Source organism: Lepidochelys kempii, chromosome 13 (genome assembly GCF_965140265.1).
Source record: "Lepidochelys kempii isolate rLepKem1 chromosome 13, rLepKem1.hap2, whole genome shotgun sequence".
Classification (NCBI taxonomy): domain Eukaryota; kingdom Metazoa; phylum Chordata; order Testudines; family Cheloniidae; genus Lepidochelys; species Lepidochelys kempii.
The window spans coordinates 4,698,565-4,703,922 of NC_133268.1; positions in this window are offsets into that span (position 1 = coordinate 4,698,565).

Below are 5,358 nucleotides of genomic sequence, written 5' to 3' on the forward strand. Positions count from 1 at the left end.
TGACTTGTGTTGTCTGAACGACTCGCTCTGTTCTTCACCGGAGCCATGGAGCCAAGTCCCCCCCGAACTGGCAGCATGGTCCCAGAGAAAGCAGGGCAAAGCCTGGGCAGATTGTGCCATTCTCTTGGCCCATGGCGCATAACGTGGAGCGGCCGTGAAACTCCCAGGCTGCTGCTTGTCCTGGAAACTGCAGTCAAGGCCTTGCATTGCCTAGACGGGCCTGCACTCGGATCCAGGCACTCCGGCGTGTGGGTGCTGCTTGGATTCACGTCCGGACGTCATGGCTCAGGCCCTGCCTCAGAGACCTAGGATAGCCGCAGAACGATCAGGCAGCAGGGTGGGAGCAGCGGCAGCCAGAGCTGGCAGGCAGCTTATGCTGACAGCAAAAGGCTGAGTTATCAAGGGGAAACGTGACAGAGGCCAGGGCGGTTACACGGACGTGGGAAGCGAGATGTAGAACGCACTGGCCCCGGGGACAGGGGAGGAGGTGTCCTTCCAGCGGCTGCCCGAGACCATGGCACCACCAGTGATGAGGGCTTTACAGTGATTGCACGAAAGAACGGCTAATAAACACCAAACCCCTGCCCCTCTCCTGTCCGTTCCTCTCACTGCTCCATGCGGCTGCAGCTCCGCCATCCCCTGCCGGCTGGGAGCAGGGTGCGTGGGGCTTGGTGGAGACTGAAGCAAGCCTGGGGGGGTGTGGGGGGGTCAGAACCAGCACCAGGCAGGCAGAACGTTATGGACCATCAGGGAGGGATGAGTGAATGGAAAGGAAGGAAAATGCGAAAGGGAGGGAGGGGAAAAGGGAGGTTGGAGCGATGGTGGAATTGCAGCAAAACAGCCGGAAAAAGGAAACGGGCCTGAAAAGTAAAATAAAAATAGAAGGGAGGCAAGGCCAAGTGCGGGAGTGAGCACATTTCCTTGAGGGCGCACGCTCCCTGCCCGGCGGCTGGGGCTCCTGGCAAGTGGCCCCGATCCCAGCTCCCTGGATGGCTCCTTGCAGCCCGTCGCCGCTCCCTCTCGCAGTGCCAGGCGGTTGGCTGGCACTCAGCAGGGTGCCCAGCTCTGGGGCATTGGCGCTTTGTAGGATTGCGCAGTCTTTGCCTGCTGGCTGCTGAATTTGAAAAGCAAATGTATGTGTGGGGGGAGGGGTGTGTGTGTTTTGGGGCAAAGGTCTGGGATTGCCCTGAGTGTGCTTTTCTATATGTCTGTGTGCAGGCAGGCGTGAGCAGCGGTGCCTGTTTGGGTCCATGCCCATGCCCGGGCCACCGTGTCTTTTATATTCGATGCGTGTGGAAGAGCACATGTGTGTGGCCATCACGTCTCTGCGTGCGTGTGATGGGATGCGTGTGTGTTGCAGAGGTCTATTTAACGGCTGTCACAGATATGCTCCACACACTTGATAACATCCGAATCCAAACTTCCTTCTCTGGGGCTCTTGTTGTGTAATTATCACTCATTATGCCGTCCTTCGGCTGCGCCGGGGAAGCAGCAACAGTGGGATGGGACCAGTATGGGGTAGCTACTCCTTGCGGATGCTCCAGAGGATTTGTCCCAGAGCCTGTCTCCTAACTGGGGTAGAGCAGGGAATGGTTGGGTAGGTCGTGGCATCAGCCTGGGAAGTCACAGCTCCCAAGGGGATTGGGAACCGATTTCAAGGGGGCCGCCCCCTCCCTCTGCCCTTTCCATGTTGCTAAATGCAGGCCTGGCTAGATTGACTGGGAGCTCTGGGGTGAGATGCCCCAGTATGGAGAAGTCCAGTGATCTGTTCCTTCTGGAGAGCCCTGGGGCACTAGCCCAGCCCCTTTGATGGATGAACTGCCAAAGGGTTAGAGCCAAGATGCTATTGGCTATTTTGCTATTCCCCAAAACTCTTAGACAGGAATCACGCCTGGAAGAGCACAAACCTGGTCATCCTGTTATGGACCCATTCCTGGAGACTCAAAAACACCACGAGAACATCCCAGGGCAGCTCATGGGCTCCTGGAGCTGGAGAGCATGAGGATGTTGAAGCTGGGGAGGGAGAGGGACAGCTGCAGTTAAGACAACTGTTTCTAATGGCCAAAGACGTGCGGTTTGGGTCTGGGTTCTGATGGCGTCCAGACCAGCTGATCCCGTATCTGCCCATGTCCGGTGACACGCTAGGGACCCCTCGGATTGGCGCTGCAGCATTTCCTCCTCCAAGGATGCGATTTAATAACATCTTTCACCCTTCTACAGTGCTGTTCACCCCAAGGGCTTCACAATTGCCAGGGACTCTGCCCCACCAAAATGCAGCTGCCTCTGGGGTGAAGGTTTGGCTGAGTGCAAACGCCCTTGGAGGCGCATTTACTTATGGGGCCGACTCTTGGTTTCAAAAGCCCTTCCTGGAGTAAACCACAACGATGCTCCTTTTGTCGGCCTCCAAAGGAAGGCTGGTTGGCTTGACCCTGGAACTTGTACCTGTAGTTCCCGAGCACCTGTGGGTGTGCCAGACCTGGAAGGTGGGCTCCTGCAACCCCCACCCCCACCCCCACCCCAGACAAGCTTGAGCGAGGGACACTGAGGGAGAAGGGAATTGGCCTGGCATGTTAAGTCTGTGTATGACAATGGGAACAGTGTGTTGTTCTCTCCCTGTCTCTGCGCAGCGTCATAAAGCTGTTGAAAGCCCAGATTTACAGTGTGATAAACGCTAGGGGCTCTGGTTAATATTTTACAGCTCGATCCTTTGGAGAGCAGTTGTTTTTGGAGAGCCCTGCGACGCGCCCATCTGCAGGCCCTCCCTGGCTCCGGCTGGAGGAGAGGAATTCCTCTGCGGGCAGGAGCCCCCAGGTGTGGAAAACAATGGGAAGACACGCAGACTGTCCCCATCCAATGCAGCTGTGGAAATCCACGATGCGAGGGGCCAGGTCACAAACCCTGGAGGACATTTGTCCATCCCCACAATCCCCGACCCGCCGAGATGTGCTCTTCACAGCTCCGTGCAGGACTAGAGTAGCAGGGATCCCGTAGGCCTGCATGGCGGTGCCTCGCCCGTCAGGGCGTCTGGCTGTCTCTGGTGCGGGCTGCAGCCGGGGAGGGAGGTGCCTGAGCAGAGCTGCTTGGAGACACTCATGCTGTCTGTTAGCTCCATGCCAGGCTTTAGGCAGCGCTCTGAGCCCATGAGCAAGAAACACACTGAAAACCTCAGGCTAACTAATAATAAAGAGGCTCTCTGGGTGGGGGAGAACCTCCCCCTTTCCCTGGTCCTGCTGCTGGGTTTCCAGGCTCCTGCATGACAACAAATATTCCTGCCATCTGCCAAGCAGATTGAGTGCCACAAAGCGTGGGGGCCTCCCTGGCGTGCCTGCTCTGGGACTCCATTAGCAGGATGTCCTCAGCGGGGGTGCTCCTTTCAAGGGACCAGCCCTTCCCAACCACACCAGAGAGGGGATTCCAGCCCGAGCAGCTGCTACAGAAATCAGGAGACATCAATATCTCTGCAGCTCCAACCCCCATCTCTCCAGCCCCACCGAATTCTCTGTGGGCTGGTCCCAGGACACCTGCTCACCTGGAGGCAGGCACCAGACTGGGAGAGGAGCCAGTGGGTACATGTTCTGCTGGATAACAATTTCTCCAACACCTGAGCTCCTGTCACTCTCTGGGTGGCTGGGTCTCCAGAGCTGCACAGCGTTCCTGAATGACAGATGAAAATGGGTGTCGTAAATAGAGCTGAGCCGACAGTTAAAAGAACAACAACCAAATAGTTCCGGGGGGAATTGAAAATAAAGGATTTCAAAATTTTTGGTCCCTGAAAAAGTTGTCGGGGGGTGGGGGGGAATCACCGCAGGCCGAACAGAGCGTTTCATTTAGATCCTGAGGGTTTTTTTACATTTTTAATTAAAAAAAAAATAAAATGAACGGACGTTCCGAATCCAAAGGGCGTTTCGAATAGAAGAATTGAAGCATTTTTGTTTTGAAATGATCGAAACGAAACCTTCTGATTTTTTTTCCTCTGACCAAAACACTTTGGAGAAATTGACGGGAATTCGTTAAATGTTTTGGTGCAGCCGAAGCTGCATTTCTCACCGAAAAATGTTTCAGTCGTAAAATGTTGCCCGGTTCTAGTCATCAAAGGGCCATGAGGGTGCTGAACTCCCTCCAACCCTGTCATACACTGAGTTCTCTGGAGCAGAGATGACTTGTGTATGTGTGTGGAGGGAGAGTGAGTGAGTAAGTGCAGTTGGCTTCAGCAGTGTGATTGGGGATGCTCAGTCTATGTGACCATGCTCTGTACAAGCCAAACAGCAAATTGGGGAGGGACGGGGCACATGATCCCCCCGCCCCGCCAACATGTCACCTCTACTCTGGAGGGTCAAATTTTCAAAAGCGACTTAGGTTCTTAAGTCTCTTTGCAAGCGAATAGGACTGAGGCTCCTAAATCACTCAGACCCAGATCTTTCAATGGGAGTTAGGAGCCTAAATACCTTTGACGATTGACCTGGGGCACTTTTGAAATTGTGACCCTGAGTCAGTGAGGCCTAGGCTACACCCAAAGTGACACTGTTTTAACTAAAGGTGTGAGCTGAAACTGATGAGGTGAACCCAATGTAATGTTGTGTGTAGACACTTAATTTGATTGAATCTGGCTTGGAGCAGTTTATCTTGGGGCCAAGTGAAACCCATGTAAACAGTTTCAAATACATAGGAGTCTGCATTGATTTTGCCAGTTTGAATGTTGATGTGACCTTAGGAGAAGATCAAGCTAAACTACAATAAGCCGATTGCACAGACATATGGGTGTCCACACTGGGTTGAAGCGAATTGATTTCAAACAGGATCTAGATTAAACGTTCTGTTGGAACAGTCAGACAAAGGCCTGAGCCATGGGGCCTCGTGTGGAGTTGATGGGACACAGAAAAGAGGGAGCCCACACAGCTCTGAGTTATACCTCTCCCAGCCCCAGTGGGTCAGTCACCCCACCCTGTGGCCTCCACTTGGACGGGCCCATTGCTCTCGGGGAAGAGGATCCGGAGGGAGAATCCCTTTGGGTGAGTTTAACACTCTTTTATTCTAACAATTAACAAAACAACCCCATGGCACTTGGGCCTGTTTCTGATTATTTCAGGACCAACTCCCAAGCCTTGCTCTGGGTGCTTCCTCTCCATGGCGCTGCGCCAGGAGGAGGGGAGATGCTCACAGTGCAATCCATCAAGTGGGGTCTGCTGGCTCCAGGCCAGCAGCTGGATGCCCTGTGTTCTGGACCTCCAGCCATGCAGAGACTCCAGACTCCTCAAGCAAGGGCGAGGGGGAGGAGGGGTGGTTTGGGGCACCCTTGCGAACAGAACACCCTCTGTGGCATTGTGTCTGCAGCAGTAGCAGGATCAGAGGGGACTAGCG